This window comes from Pipistrellus kuhlii, unplaced genomic scaffold (genome assembly GCF_014108245.1).
Source record: "Pipistrellus kuhlii isolate mPipKuh1 unplaced genomic scaffold, mPipKuh1.p scaffold_m20_p_4, whole genome shotgun sequence".
Lineage (NCBI taxonomy): Eukaryota > Metazoa > Chordata > Mammalia > Chiroptera > Vespertilionidae > Pipistrellus > Pipistrellus kuhlii.
Genome location: NW_023425540.1, coordinates 23,640,875 through 23,658,838, shown reverse-complemented (window position 1 = coordinate 23,658,838; position 17,964 = coordinate 23,640,875).

Below are 17,964 nucleotides of genomic sequence, written 5' to 3'. Positions count from 1 at the left end.
AGTGATGACAGCTTGGGCTAAGTGATAATGGCATGCCTGCTGTTGAGTTTGCCCACTTATGTTATTTCTCTTGACATGGTTCTGGGGAAGGCCTAATTTTTTTGACATTTGACCATGCAAATTTGAGTCCCGATACATTATTCTGCATTTACATCCTCCCAGTGTTGCTGTTTAAAATGTGCTACAAGCTCCAGGAGCTCAGCTAATAAAGGCCACCGAATGAAAGAAAGTTAAATATGAATGCAAGAGAGGACCTAATGAAGGGCTGGCTTGTACATCTCAAATATGACCTTCTGGAGATGAACGAGTGGAAAAATCCTTTTTAAAGCAAATGGTAAAGAATGTAACATCCATTTTTTTTTCTAGGCTATTTTTAAAGATTTTCAAATATATACCAATGGGAGAGAAAAAAGACCCCATTATAATGTACATGAAAGATTTTCTACTCAGCTTATCATTTGGTGTTTTATTAGCCAGTTTCAAGGTGGTATTGGCTTCTCAAACTCTAAAATGCATGATGCTGGGGGAAGCATTCTTGATTGTTGGACCCAGAGATGTACAGTCCCTAAACTTACTAAATATTGCACATCTTCAAATGCTGTGCTTGTTAGATGTAATAAAATCCTTCCATATTACAGATTTATGTGGCTTCTGGAGCCAATTAAATTTCATACTATATTGTTCTTGACTCCAGACCAAATTTTGACACTATAAATAGGGGGGGGGGAAATTAAATAGTCAATAATAATGGTAACTATACTTAATTGAGTTAAGAACTATCAAAAATAAACACTTAATCCTAATAATTATTAAAAAAGCTGAGTATTCACAAATCTTGTCATGTGCATCAGCATTTACATAGGGATTTCATTAAAATGTTCTTTTATTCTATCATTTGCAAAAGTTAAAAAGGCATTACTTTTTCCCCATCTTTATATTTGTGTTAATAATTGTTCAGTTCAGAAAATTATTATTTCTTCATACACTTTGGGCTCCCTGAGGGTTAAATGGGTTGCAAATGCCCCCCACCCCCCTCTAAGAGGAGAGAATTCCTATGCTATGAAAGCTTTCCTAAATCTAAATGATCTAAAGAGAAGAAGCAATCACCTTAGAATAAACCTTGCTAACAGATATACAAATGATAAAGCGCAGATGCTCAAGATGCAGTTCACAACTACCATGGTTTGATGTTGAGATGCTGAGTGTGGTTCTCGAAGCCACTATGTGGGGGCCTCCTCGCTGCTTCTCCCAGTGTCAGCTGCCACTATATCCACTATATGAACTCCTGCAAAACAAGCCAGAATGCTATTTTCACCTTTTTTTTGTGTGTGTAAAAGCAAACATCCTATTCAGATTTCTTTTTCTTTTCTTTTCTTTTTTTAAGCTAGCAAAAACAGGTACCAGTGTAGAAATTTCATAAAATCAAAGTGCTATAAAACAAGATTTTGTGAAGTTAGGGATAACTGTAAAAGAAACAGTTTAATAAAAAACAGTACTGAAATTGGGCTTTAGGTTTGTTAAGTATTAAAAGTACTCCAGAAAACCCTCATTCTAATTATTGAATAGCCAACATTTTTCTCCTTTTCTCTCTTTCTTTCTCTTCCTTTTACCCTCCTGTCTGCCCCACCCCCAACCCCTTTTATCCTTCTTTTTACTATTGTTTTTCCCATTTAGAGCACAAAAATTATATCTATATATCATGACACAAGTTAAATACTGAAGAGTTTACAAAAATAAATCAGACAATCTAAGCATAAGCCTCATGCAATAAAGAGTGATTAAGTGAATGTAGTAAGATCCGAAAGAAATACTTTGGTAAAAAAAAAATAAAAAAAAAAAATAAAATAAAAAAAAAACACATAAAATAAACAAACAAAAAGAAACACCTTATTGCCAGAGGTTGTCATTCACTTGAAGTCAAATTCAGAAAAGATAAGTCAATTTGTTTTTTCTGAAGGGGCTATTTTCCTCAGAGATTTCAAAAGTTAGTAAGCTCTCATATCCAATTCTGTGCCTGAATTGTTACTGTTGAGGGGCAAAGAGTTTCTAGTCCTTATTCTCTCCTGCCTGAATCTGGAAAGTACCAGAACTGAGTCTATACCAGAAAAAATAGGAGTAGCCATGGACTGCATTTTCTCTTTCACTTGGGAGATGACCAAATAGCTAGCATGATATTTCACTACCAGGTAACTCCTATACATGACGTCAACAATAGTTACAGAGGCAAAGAGATCATGTGGGTTCTAAGATATGGAATTAACTGTGCTCCTAAGATAGAATCCTGGCTCTATGGAGGAATTGGTAGAAGTACTTCGAATGTCTTTTCCCATCACTTTTGGAGTTATGCATACATAATAGAGTCCATGAATATGTGCATGATACATTTGTTTGTTCACCAAAAAATATGAAGCAGAATTTAAAATTTAGTTTTAAATATTCTCCTTATATTGAATTTAATGTTTTCAATCAATAGTAAATAAGTGAATGACAATGTTATATCAAGAGTTGCTTTTCAACAAAATAAACAAAAAGAGGTTAAAAACAACACCTGATTTTTTTCATTCTGCTGGCGGTGTAGGAGATGGCCTTGCTGGCACAGCAGTTAGTAGGTAGTGTTTTAAGATTTCAGTTATGGAAAGACATATCAAAATCCCCCTTTCATCTCTGATCTTCATCACTCTTAATTCTTATAAAACTAAATAGACTATGTTTGTACTAATAAATGCAAGCCCTTGCTGTGTGAAAGGTCTAAAAAATTATACTAGGAAGCAAATGGTATTGTTAGCCAGTAACTGCCACACATGGACTTCAAAGGTGCTGCTAATATCTCTTCAACTTCTCCAGTAATGGTCATCTATTGTTGCATAACAATAATAACCCAGCCATAGTGGCTTATGGAAAAACACATTTATCATCACACAGTTTCTGTGGATGAGGATCCTGGGTACAGACTACTTACATGTGTCTCCCAAGTCATGATCTCAAGAGGCTGCGGTTCCAGTATGGGCCAAGTCTAAGATCTTATCAAAGGCTGAGCTGGATAAGAAACTACTACCAAGCGCCCTCAGGTTGGTGTATAATTTGGTTTCTTGTCTGTAGGACGAGGGCTTCAGGTTGTAATCATATACATTTTCTCACCTTTGTCATATTCTATCAGTTAGAGGTAATTCCCAGTAAATCACTATGCCCACACTAAAAAGAAGGTAATTACACAAAGGCATGAATACCAGGAGGTGGGGGATCATGGGGTCACTCTCAGGTTCAGTACATCCTGTATGCATTTATATATTGAACATCAGTGAGTGGGTATTAGATGGTGGGCAGGCAATGTTCTAAGCAAGGTGAATAAGACCATGAAGAAAACAGTCATGGGGCTTACATTATAAATGAGAGAAAATACAGTAAAGGTTCTTCTATTTTTTTAATGATAATTGTTGTTAAAGTGAAGAAGAAAGAAGGAAGGAGGAAGAGGAGGAGGAGATGAATGAGTGGGGCAGTGAGGAGAAAATGAAGAAGGAAGGGGGAACAATGAAAACAAGGAAGGAAGGAAGGAAGGAAGGAAGGAAGGAAGGAAGGAAGGAAGGAAGGAAGGAAGGAAGGAAGGAAAAAAGGAAGGAAGGAAGAAAAGATTAGGAGGAATGAAGGAAGGAAAAGAAAAAAATAGTCTGATGGAAATAAAATATGTGAGTGAAAGCCCTAGAGCCAGCTAATTATGTATGTGCTAATAGAAAAGGCCTCTCTGAGATGGTGACATTGAACTATGTCTTGCATGATCTATGAAGGAAACAACCTTGCAAGGACCTATAGGTAGAGCTTTCCAGCTGGAAAACCAGAAAACACAATGGGCATGTGACAGGAACAAAAACGATGTGAACATGACCACAGCCTGGTAAGAAGAGTTACACATTAAAATATGTCAGAGGCAGACTGGACTGGGTAGGAACTTGAATTCATGATGACGAGTTTGGATGTTATTCTTAAAGCAACACAGGAAGTCACTGGAGGAATTAGCCTTAGATGGGCACAGAGACACTTTGTCCATCACAGAAGGCTGGAAGATGGAGTAATACTAAGATCCAGGTCAACTGGTACACTTGATGTTGGAATACTAAAACAAGTCAATCTGGTTGCATGTATGTTCTCAAAAAATAGAACACACACAAAAAAGTCATATGCTGAGAAAAATATGTTTGATAAAGAAGGTGGAAAATTATTATTTAGAAGAGTAAACATATTAAAGTGTAATTCAAATTAGAAGACGTTTGAGGGTCAGTTTGAGAACTTTGGTCATGAATTTCAGGTAACACTGGAAAGGGTGGTGAAGTGCTTTTTCTTTAGCCATGTATACCTGCTTCTGAACATGGGAAATTGGCTAATAGTTGTGGGTGTAAGTTTTGAATGCATAAGTGTGATTCCCCAAAATTGCAACAAAATTAAAGATGTTTTTAAGATGTTGGTTACAATGATACCCTAAGGAATCAAAAATAGAGAAGAAAAAATCAAGGATTTGATTAAGTGTGGAGATATGAAGGACAGACTGGGTCAATAGAAGGTAGCAATTATAGGGAAACTTTTTTTGGCATGGAACTTGCTTGGGAATATATTTCATACAGAAATGAAATATTGGAAAAAAAATTTCAATGGTGTTATTAGGAATGACTAAGTCAAAAATACAAACCTTAGAGACTATAGCTAAAGTGAAATGGATAGAGAGGAGATTACAGAATTCAGAGGCACCAGTATTACAAGGATCATTCATACAAATGTTGAGTTCATCAAGGAATATGTTATAATCAAAGGTCAAAAGAAATATTGTTACTTAGGGATTGCATTCGTTAATGAACTAAAGGGAGGTCATTGACAACTAGTGATAGAATGCATGTCTTAAAAGAGCTTAATTTTCTAATGGTATTTATCATTAAGAGAGCTTTACATTTCTAGTAGAAAACTAGATAATACAGATAAACAAAAGTTAAACACATTAAAAAGTTATTGCCTCACCATCCAGAGAGCACATCAACCTTTTACTACGTTTTCTTATAGATAATTGTCTAGTGATTTTTCTATGTGCACACATACACAGGTGTCTTAATCAAAATGAGATCTTACAGCACTTGCTATTTTTAATATTCTTGTTTTATTTTTTTACAAATAATCTTTTAGATTGCAAAATTCAGATTATATGTAAATTTTTCTAATTGCATTTAAAAGTACTCTTTCAATATAAGTTCTCAAGATCTAGGAAGAGCTTAACCTTTGTTAACAAAGCAGAACTGTTTAAAAACACACGCACAGACACTGATTGTTTAAAAAGCTCAGCCTGATGTCCTATAAACATTTTGTCTCTGCTTCCTCTTGGAGGCAATTATTATTTTTTTTTTACTCCCTGTATTATCATAAACTGGAAATTATACCTAAATACTGAAAATTAAATAGTGTTTGTAGGATAATACATAGGTGATGTTGAATTCTGGATGTTGAATCACATCAGTGGACATAATATTCATGTTAACCAACAAATTAGGATGTTGAAAGCACAATCCCTTCATTGTATAGTCTTCATATGGGGGAAGGGCATCACACAAATGTCCAGTGAATTAGTCTGCTCAGGTTACCATAACAAAATACTATGGATGACTTAAACAGCAGAAATGTTATTTTCTCACAGTTCTAGAGCCTAGAAGTCCAAGATCAAGGTGCTAGCTGTTGTGCTTTCTGGTCACAGCTCTCTTTCTGTCTTACAGATGGCTGCCTTCACACTGTGTCCACACATGCATTTTGCTTGGTGCACACTCACTTACACACACACATTTTGAAAATATATTATTTATTTTAAAAGTAACAATAATAAAACCTGCAAGGTTTTATCTTTAACATTGTAGTATAGGAACACTTTAGTATATGTATGTGTTGTGTTTATTTATCATATTCCATTTTAATGAGAATGGCTTCTTAATCAAAGGGCAAATTTTTATATTTTCAACTCAGGCATTCATTAATAATAATAATAATAATTACTATTATTACTATTATTATTATTATTATTATATTTTCACTAATGTTTCTTTTTCTCTTTCTCTCCAGAGACTCTTAGTATAGTTTAAATTTTCATCACTTACCCTACCAGGTTTTAACATTATACTCATTACTCCAATTTTGCTTCATTTCATTGATATTTTTATTTAATATTATAAATACATAATTCAGTTCTTTCTATAAAATTCTGTGGTTGTCTCACAGATTTCAAAACAGCCTTGGCTAATGTTGGTACAGGTATAGTATCCACATATGGCAACCCAGTTGGGGATCAGAGTGTAAATGACAGGTGGAAAAGATAAAAAATATAACAAAGCATCAGGCCAAGACTTAGCTGTAATCAAAAAAGCAAGGCAATCTTAGGACAGATTTCAAATCTGCTTGTAAGTGACATTTTTCTCAAACTGGCTATCTTAAGCCTCCAGTCTCCCTTAAGGACACTGTTAAACAATTTCACACAAAGTGAATATTCTTCTGCAGCACTTGCCATAACTACTGTTGAAATACTGTGTGCGTGTTTGTGGAATATCTCCCCACTAGACTACACACTTCATAAAGCCATGGCTAGTGTATGCTCTCACATTGTATCTCCTGCTCCATCCATAACAGACATAACATAAATATTTACAGAATGAATAAACTGATTAATGAAAGAATGGATAAATAAATGGCTGAATGACTAAATCTAACATAAGAAACTAAATTACATTTAAGGGAAGCTTTCTGTTTGGCTAAGAATTGAAGTAGAGCTTGAAATTACCTTGTAGTATACTAGTAGACCCTATTGTGCTATTAACAGGGCCCTGATAAAGTCTTATGAGGTCAGAGGCACCCTATGCCAATGCCTAGATTTTAGGAGACACTTCAGCAAAGGTCAGTCCACACATTCATAACTGGTCCTTCGGGAAAAATCCCTGATGTTTGTTGTGAAGGATGGGATGCCACTGGATCACTAAACTGCCATCCTGATGTTCTCATCCTCTCAGAGTCACCAGATTAAAAATAAAACCCAAAAATTGTGAGGATATAACATTCAGCCTTGTGAGCAGTTATATTATATTCTGTGTTCAGAAAAAAACTAGATCCAGCACAGTCTGGGCAAAAGAATATCCACACATCCTAGCAGAAGGAAGGCCAGGTATTAATCAGTCATTCCACCAAAGGGTGCATAAATACCAGTCAGATGGCTGGTCTTTCCCTGCACAGGCTCCACAAAGTGCAATAGAATCATTAAATAGTAAGTTGTAACCACGCCTAGTTTTTGTTTTGTTTTGTTTGCTTTATATTAATTTACTAAAAAATGGAGGTGCTGACGCTAATAGTGTGGCATGAAAAGTTTTGTGAAAAAGAATATTTTGTATAAAAAAACAGAGTACATGTGAAGGCAGCAAGGTAGGACCATTCTAGGCATGTTAGTGGAGCCACAAGAAGACCAAGGTGGTGGGAGATAAGTAATTTGTAACACAACTTTTTTATTATTGTTGTTTTTCCTCTACACTTTGCTAAGTGCTTAGACTTAAAAGACATACAGAACTCCTTAGAGGAAATTTATTATTCAATAGGAATGTTTTACTTCTCTATTGAAGCTTGAAGGAGAAAAGCTAGAGTGAACAGAAACCAGTAACTTTATATTCAATGCAGAAGATGGTTATGGTCCTTCCTCAGAGTAGCTCAGAATTCCTAAAACTTGCCAGATATAAATTAATAATGGGAGGCAGATAGAGTGCCTGAGCTTGTTCTAAATAGCACAAAGATTCAAAATTATTTTAATAGCTATTTATTCATATTCAACCTTTGCTTAGTCCAAGACTGGTCAAGAAGTTGTTTGCACTGTCAAGCGGTTTGCCTAAGACTGAGAAGCGCAGAAGTTCAAGACATATCAAGAGGGAAGGATTTCTAATAACTCCATAAAGAAACTTTCATAAGGGTACAACATCCATCATGTTGTCACCAATTTTATGGTTAACACCAAATTTGAAAAGATCTTCAATAAAATTTGAAATCTAAAATGTGCTTCTCAAAACATATTTCAATACATCAACATTCTTCAGGATTTCATCAGTGGTTATTGCAACTGTGTCTGCAACAAGGGAAATCTGTTTAAGAATATGTCACCATGGTGAATTTTTAGAAGTTCTGAAGACTGCTTATAGCAGAAACCTGGGTGGATGAAATATTTTATGTTAAAGGAGTTGTTTAAAAAATAAAATAAATACATAATTATAAAATAAATTGCTTATATAATAATGGTGTGAATTATTTTATAAATTATGTTAAGTAATAATAGTGAAGGATATCATACCCAGGGAATCATTTTGATGAGTAAATGAGCAGTAAAATTTCCACCTGAGAAATTTTTTTAAAATATGTGTAAGTCAGTTCAGGACTAAAATGAACAAGTAGAAAAATAACCACTGGTAAATACATAATCTTAGAAAAAATGGACTAAAGTAACTTTTTAGCAATTCGGTTGTCTTTGATATTCAGTGTTTCCAGAACAATGAGAATAATTAGTACCATGGCTCTTATATCACAATGCTCAGCAAAGCCTAAACACACACTGTGCATGCCATATAGCAGTAATACTGGTTCTGGAGGTCTTGGAGGTGTTGGAGAGCCATTGTTTAGTGCTTCAGATCATTCTTTCAAAAAGGCATTTGTGACTCAGGACACACAGAGTGATTCACTTATCCAGTATTCAAAGAGTTCAATCAGAAATGATGAGATATGAATTGGGAAACAAAATGTGAATTCTGGCTAATTTGAAGAGTGATGTTCTGCTAAAGTAACAGGGGTAGATGAAATCTGTTGACAAATAGGGCTAATATAAAACCACAGATGGTACAGACGGTATAGAGTTTCTTCAAAAAATTATTAATGGAACTGCCATTTGACCCAATGATCCCATGTCTAGGAATATATCCTAAGAATCCAGAAACACCAATCAGAAAGAATATATGCACCCCTATGTTCATAACAGTGCAATTTAAAATATCTAAGATCTGGAAACAGGCCAAGTGTCTATCAATAGATGAGTGGATAAAGAAAAATGTTAGACATTTACACTGTGGAATACTGTGGTTTTAGCTAAGCTCTCTAGAGTGTTTCTTTCCCTTATCTTATTGAGCTTCTGGTTTATCTGCCTCCTTTAGTGTTACAATAAGAGGCTAACCTCTACTAATTGCTAGGTGTCTTCCAGCTGTTTTCAACAATGCCCCGTCACATGATTGCCCCACCCTCAAACCAATTAAATATATGATCCTCTGAAAGACAGGGGTCCCTATTCTTGATGCTCTCACAAACCCTCAGAGGGATTTCTTGGCTATCTCTTTTCTTATTATCTCTATGAAACTTCACTGATGTAGAGCTTGAGGTATATGTATGTGCAAGTGTGTGAATGTTTGTGCGCATGTGTGTGTGTTTAGACTACATGTGTCAAACACAAGGCTTACGGGCCAAATCCGTCCCGCCAGGCCTTGCAATGCGGGCCGCACCGCGCTGTCATCACTGCACTCCGCTGCGTTCCATCACAATGACAGTTTATGACTATTCAGTAAAACCATTCGGCCCGCGATTTAGGCGGGATTTTAGATTTTGGCCCCTTCTCTGATTGAGTTCGACACCCGTAGTTTAGACCATGAAAAATATTCCCCAATATGATGTTCTGTAATTATTATATAATTCCAAATGTCAATGAAAGGAATTTCCTTGTCATTTTTGGACAGTGAGTTCAAGAATAATAATCAGGAGTAAAGGCAGGACCTGGCAACTATCTCCTAGGTCAGTGGTCTGCAAACTGTGGCTCTTGAGCCACATGCAGCTCTTTGGCCCCTTGAGTGTGACTCTTCCACAAAATATTATACCATGTGCTGGTGCGCATGTACAGTGCAATTGAAAATATACTGCCACTTGGAAGTAAACTGATTTGGTTGAAGGTCATGCCTTCTTTAAAGCTGTACTGTTTTCTCCCTTCCTTCTGGAAAATGTTCCTCTCCTGCCAATTCCCTGTAGAGTGTCAGATATTGTCCTCAGACCAGGACTTCAGTTTAGTATAGTAGCTAATGTGTCTTTTCTGAGTGCTATTAAGATAAATCTCTTTTTTCCACTGACCTGTGGGTGGCCACCATCATCCAGTGTTCATAGAAGAGGTAAGTGTGTTTCATTTCTCTCTGTGGCTTTTACTTTATCTGTGATAGCAAACACACATACTTAGCATTGTTGCTTATGGTGTACTCTTTGATTCTTAAATACATTGAGTGATATATAATTGTTCTCCTTAACAGAAGTAGAAATTAAGGTTTAGATAACCCAAGGTCATAGAACAGATAGAGGACACCTCGTTGGCATTTTAGAAATAAATATGTATGTATATATGTATCTATAACTGGCAGTCACAAGGAAGGAAGGAATTGTAAATTATACCGGGTCTTTGGAGACAAATATCTATCATTGTTCAGTTGTACCTGCAGCTTAATGATTTCTCACATCACCTTGCTAGCTACTGCTCAGTGAGAACTGAAGCAGATTGGTCCCTATTATCTAAAATGCCTCCATCTCTCATGCACACATTTATAAATGCATATAGGAAATGCACAGAGTTAAAGATAATATGTTAGGAACATTAAACCAATGTCTGAATGGAGAGAAGGAAAGTAAGATTTAACTTTAAAAGGAAATTTAAAATCTTGCCATATTATTATCCACTTTAGGACTCTAAATATACGATGGCAGGAGCCCTGAGAAGTATATCCACATTACCGTAAATTCCACTTAGATCGTGATGGGGATTAGTGTGAATCAAAAACCAAGCCCTCATCCCGTGTGGAGTGGCAAACACTCGCTGCAGCTTCATTCCCACTAATCTGGGGCTGCTGAGTGATCTTTGATCACACCAAGTATTACAGATGGAAAAGTACTCTTTTCAAATCCCCAACGTGTTTCCAACTGTCAATAAAATCCTTTTTAAGTGTCAGAAGCAATTGCTCTGGTTTGCTCTTATACGGCGGCTAACCAGAGCAGCACATCTCAGTACTTCTAAAGCAAAACAACAACCAAATGGTGTAACTGCAGGCCAGAATTCTGACAGGCACAGTCACCCTAGGCTTTAATGGCATTAGGGATTCATTTCTAAAAACTGCCACTTATGTAAATGGGACTTTAAAGATTAGGTATTTCACTCAGCAATACCTTATCTGGGAGGCAAAACAACCCCCACTTCCACCCGGAATTAAACAAACAAATCACACAGGTTACGCGTCGAGCCAGATGTTTCACTTCACACAGAAAATGAAGCGATCCTAGTTTCTAGAACATGTGATAAACATTTTAATATTTGGAAGTTTATGAACAAAGGATGTCTTACATGTAAAAGATGATCTCAATGAAATTGGATTCTTCCCCATAAATTATACAAGATGATGGTTTGCAGTAATAATTGATGTAATAAAGTAGCTGGTAAAAAGAGAAACTATTCCCCAAACTAGATAAAATAAGCAATTACCCTGCTATCAGAAAGCTCCATCAGTGGGAAAGTTGTCTGTGTCAGAACAGGACCCAGAAACCCTGTTGCACTTAAGCATCAGAGGCCTTGGTCTTATTATCTTTCCAGTATGTGCATGTATAATAAGCTTCTCCAACAAATGAAAGGGGGATGTTTCTGGCAGAACGAAAAATGGTGATAAACTGTGTCCAGATGATTAATTCACAGAAACTCTCCATCACACGGCGACGACATATGCCCATCTCCTCTGTTGTCCCCGTGGAGATTTTCCTACTAAACGTATGTGCATATTTTTCATGGCCACTGATATTTGAATTGCAGCCTGCTCCCATGCAGAACATGAAACACTTCAAACTGCATAATGCTGACTAAATTATCAAGTCTCCAGTGGCCTGAGGTAGCAATAGCCATAATAATGAGTGTGCTTAAGTGGTTTGTGTGGATCTCCCCGCCCCCAGAACTTTAATGCCCCGACGTATCTATCACATTGGGTTTTTACCCCCCTCCTTTCCCTGCTAGAGATGGCCCCACATATATTACTGGCCATTTTGTGTTGGAAAAATGTGATAGTCTGTCACTGAACATGAATGGGAAGGAAGAGGAAAAGTGGGGATGGCCGATGGATACTCATGGTATAATTAGAATGAAACAGTCCGTTGGCATGTTTTTCTCTATTGTTATTGCACCTTAGTTTAGAGCTGAAGTTACTTTTAATGCTATCATCTACCTGTACATCTAAAATTGGTGCATCAACCTTTAATGACTTCTCATCTTTGTAGGTATTTTGTACTGATCATTTCTTGAGGAAAATGGAAAAAAAAAATACCCAAAAAGTGACTGTATACATTTACTAGGTTATTAACTAACAGCACATTTGCAAAAATCCAATGTCATTCTAGTCTTGTTACATAGTTGTGCTCATTAAAGCACTCTTTTCAGCATTGGATTAAGAAAGAGTAGTTCAACAATGTAAGTAGTTTTTATACCACTCACCACATTTTATGTAACTACTATGGGCGTAACATTGGTGAAATAGCTGCTTTAGAGTTAGCAACAAAAATACCATGTGGCCAGGATCTGAGCAAAGAGGATCCCTTAAGGAAAAGACCTGGACCTACGGTAGATCAGCTACAGACTGGACAGGAAAGGTGTTGTGTTCACTTCCCCCTCTACAGGATTTATATGTTTTGTTTTGTTTTTTTATTCATTAACTCATTTATTGCCTAATGTTCAATTGTTGAACCATGAATTAGATTTGAAGCTGTTTTAATTTTACCTTCAACATTTCTTTCTAACCTTTCTTTGTTTCCCACTGTTCCTTGGTTTGCATGATAAGGTTATTTTTAAATTCAGTCCCACTAAAATAATGCTACAGGTTTGAGGAAACTAAGTGGGAAAAAGTTACCTATTCATCAACTATTTATTTATTGCTTAGTGATTGCTGGGTGTTTATTTAAAGATTTATTACCCAAAGAATACTTTTTTACAAGTATAATCCACATAAAATAAGCAAATATGAATTAGAAGGAAGACTAAAAAACTGATTTATATACCCCATCCTCTCTAATACACAATCTTCTGCTATGTGTCAGATAAGTGATATTTTAGAAGATGATGATGGGTACCTGTGCACTTGGGAAAGCCCATTCCTCTGTGAACCTTATAAAGCATTTGAAGAGGCTGTCCAGCTTCAGGTGGGTAACTTTCCACATCTGAACCTCCCTTTCCACATTTGTAGGTGGAGACACTCTTTGAAAACTTTGGCCTAAATATCCCTACATTAAATATAGAATCTTAGATCTTTTAGTCCTTATAGTTAAACAGTCCTCACATTCGTGACCTGTGGCCTGAAAATTCTGGAGTCAATGGATATATTCTAATCAGGTACATCACTCTAATCAGGTATTTCACTTATGGTGAAAGAGCACTTGAAACAGATTGGGGCACTTGTTAAGTGTTTTGTAAATTATAATAGTTCCATCAAAAAAGTGGCCTTTTTAAGTCTTGATCTCTCAATCCCTCTTTCTTCTTAAACTACTTCGGAGAAATGGGTTTCACTTATCTTCACATTTTTCCACTAAAACATCCCTGAATCGGAACTCTAAATTATTATGACTGGGTTTGGAACAGTAAAGAAAAATGGAACATTTCTAAATCTTTTTATTTTATAAAACTTTATTAGAAAATAAAATTAAGTTGGTGTACTTATCGCCTACACTTAAGCATGCAAATAAATTACGGAACATATGGGTGAAGAAAAATTCTCGGCAGGGTCAAATCCATATGAGATTCTCATTACTACTAGATCAAGCTGTCCTCCAAAGAGAGCCAGCTTAGATCAGCTTACCGTTGTTTATGTACTTTACAAACTGAGCAAGACAAATAGTGTGTTAAGGCTTTATGGACTTGTTATGACAGCTAATTTCGTATCGCCTGACATAGTATCTGAGCAAACGTACAGATGTTCATTCATTTTCACTCCACTGTAGATACTGTAAATTGAGTACCTCTGGAGGTCCAGTCATAATAGCTGACAAACATTCCAGCTACCCACAAGAATGGAAGTTGTAAGTCACAGGGCTTCGACGTGGAATGTTAGCCCAGAACTCAGGGACTCATGCATCTTGTTAATGACTTCATGGCAGAACTCTTGTGTGGGTTTGCTATGGCAATCTAACAGGGGACTCAGAGGACACCTAATGAATTAGCCATAACTTTAATTTAAATGACATAAGACCTGAGAAATGGGCAACTTCTGACTGCCTTTGAGTTTATAACCCTCTCCATGAAACCACCGCCTGTGACCCAAGCCTTGTCTTCGTTTTCTCTTTTACCAGGATTTGTTCCTGATTTTAAAAGGATCAAAACCTGTTACTGAACACAGTAGCATGCAATCTCTCCAAAAAATGCCACACCTGCCTATAGCTGAAGCATTTTTCTCTGCTGTGGAAGCCAACCCATCCTTCCAAATAGATGATTTTCCAAGTGTTTTTATCTGCAAAACGGTGTCAATATTTTTTTTTATTCACAGAATAACATCGTGAGACTTTATATGTGGTTTAAATTAAAATTTAAGACCTAAAAAATAAAATAAATTTTAAATATTGTCATTTTATTAAATGGAATGTGGAATTATCTCATAGCCTATAATATACCAAAACTTCCATGTAGCTATTTTAACTGCTTATAATCCCCCAGACTTCATTACATGGTGTTTGGTTTTCTTGAGGTACATTTTGAACATCCTTGAAAATAAAGGATTTTTAAGAAAGTTAAGTATAGCTTTAATCCCATTAAATATCTATAGTCAGATGGATTTTTGTTTACATTGAGTGTAAAACTTGAAGTATTTATATTACATTTAAGAGTCTAGTAACAAATCAGTGTTCTGACTTTCATGAAACAGTTGCAAAGTTTTCCATCTTATTGGAATGATTGCTACCTCTGGAAAGATCCTGCAACAAAGCTTTATATCTGAGCCTACTTTTGTTTAAAGTCATATATAATGACTTTCCCTATAGTTTATTCAATTAATATTTAAATGTTCTTATTTTCTTATAAAACATTTATGTTAATGATGTCAATAATAGAAAAATATATTTTTCTCAAATTGTCTGCTCTGTAAGTTTTTATATTCAACATTTCTATGAAAATTATAACCTGTCTGTCTCTCTCTGGGTAATTTTTTCACTAACTAGGAAAGAATAGAGTACTGAAAAAGGTCACATTGATGACAAGGAAACTCAAGTGTCACTTCCTACTTGTGGAGCGTGTGGAGCAATAAATAATGAGTCCAACTACCAAATAAACATGTTCTGGAATGAATTATTTCAGATATACTTCCATGTTAGCTCTGGTATTTTATATCTGAAGCTATTCCATGTGTCATAAATGCATTAACCAGAAGTGACTTCTGCCAGTAAACTTCAGAAAAGTAGCACTGGCTCCTAAGCATGCCTCAGGTGCCTTTTGAAACTATCAATTGTTTAGCATCCTGCACTCTGAGTGACCATCTATACATGGGGCATCCAACTTCTGTCTGCAGTTTACCTTGTCAGACTTCATCTCTTTTAAGGGGTCTGGAGTGTCTCAAAGATGAAATGGGAACATTGCAGGGGACAGTGTGTCATAATGGGAGAATATGTGAATCTTGGCCCTATATGGGATCATCTACCTTGGGTAGGGTACAAATAAATACAGCTTATCAGTGTGACAGTCTATAACCCAACTATCAGAAACACACACACACACACACACACACACACACACACACACACACAAAATATATGTAGTATTATAGTGGTTCACTAATTTTTATTTTTATTTTTTTTTCCATTTTATTACTACTCTATCTCTAGTTTTTCCATGTGGACATGAAGCTTGATTCTCTCAGTGCTAATGAGAGATGTCTAATGAGAAAACCACATATTCCACCAGTGTCTGCCACAATAAACCTTTTCAGTAATTGATGTACTGCAGTGGATCACATCTCATTACACTGGGTAACTTCATAAACTGATTTGACAAGTTATTTGACCACATGATTCATCAACTTCAAAAATGGTTTTGGGTGGTGAGCAGATCAGCAATGTGAGCCATTTTAAAGGTAAGTAGAGAGAGTAATTTGCATGATTTCATAAATAGTTAAATACTTTGGATACCTTTGGCATGATGAAAATATACCTGCAGCTCACATTCTATCTGGGCACATGCCATAAAACTGGATATGTTACCTGTTAGCCAAGAAGCAGGACACATCTTAGAGAGAAGATATTCTATATTCTATATGCTATGGGATTTGGTGTTAAAGCCAAAAGTTCTTTCCCTAAATCTTGGCTAAATGTAATGGTGAGGTTGTCATTATATAGAAGAATAAGCAGGCAAGAAATCTTCACGTGCCTGTTGTAAACCCCTAGGGATCCTCTCTGCCAGTGGAAACTTTTTGACCAGATTACTGCCTATAGAGTAACTTTATATGGAGAAAACAGATAATATTTATGCTAATACTTACACTGTGAGATTCTATCATTGAAACTTTGGATTGGTGCATTGGATTTTGGTATTTTTCTCTTTATGCAATTTGAATCACTATATATGAATATTTATGATAACAAATAAGGTATTTTCTACTTAGGGCATGTTTTTGCATTAAATCTCTAAAAAATCAATACACTATGGATTCCAAATGGACTAATGGTAAGATAAAACTACAAAATAAGATGAATTTTATTACTTACTTACTAGTGATGAACTTCTTACTTGACACACAAATATAATTTGTTCCTCCATTAGTGATAGCTACCAACAAAAGACCTGAGGAGTAGCTTGGAAGGTGGGTAATTTGAAATTAGAGTTTAAATCCTGTTAAAAGTCAGATAAAAAAAAAAAAAAAAAAAAGTCCCAAATTCAGACACATTATTTGGAAGAGGAAAAAGAAGAAAATATTTGCAGCCCCATAGAGATGTCAGTTTTTCAGTGTCTGGATATAGTTCTGAGAACCAGTTAATCCCATCTTTCAGGCTGACGTGGCTTCAAACTGAGTACCACAGCCCACATCCCAACTCACCAGGTAACAACTGGAGTCAAGCTGACCTACCATATCCCATAGGCCTGATCCTTATCACTGTGTGAGATGTTAGCTGTCCATGTCATCTCTGATTTTCAATATGGCTGGGGAACATGTCCTTCCACTTTGATGTCAAAAGCCCTGCTTCTAAGGGGCACTTGACTTCCCACCAGGACTTTTGATGCCTTCATGTTCAACATCCTGACTCTGCCTCTTTCACCTCACCACACCTCCAGGTGTATCTGTTCATGGCAATTTGTCTACCCAAATGTGTTCTCCTATCATAGGAGCCATCAAGGTTCAAATAAGTCCTTGCCCTCCACAATATGAATCAATTACAGAAATCAAGTCACACCCAGCATTTTCTTCCATCATTTAAATTCTGCCATTGACCACAGCCTCCAATCCTGCCATCCTCAGAGTTTCCCTCTCCCATGACACCTGTTGCTGGACTGCACAGAGCTCATGTTATTTCTTACATAAAAGTACATTTTTAAATCATTGTCACTTTGCCTTTCCTCTAGCCCAGCATCGCTTCTCAGGTAGTCAGTCTGCTGAGAACAAAGCCAACTTTCTTGCCATACTGGCATTCCATTGTACCTACCCACCAAATGCCAGCCTTAGTCAGTGTTTCTGTATTTTATTTTTTGGTGCCAACACCAAAACTTACAAAAGAATCCCACACCTGTACAGATAAAGAGCTCTAAAATTCTTGACTTCTAATCTAAATTTTAACCTAAACCACCAACCATCCTCCCCTCTGACAGCTATCCATCTGTTCTCTATATCTATGTCAGTTTCTGTTTTATTTATTAGTCTATTTTCTTTATTAGATTCCACATATAAGTGAAGTCATATGTTA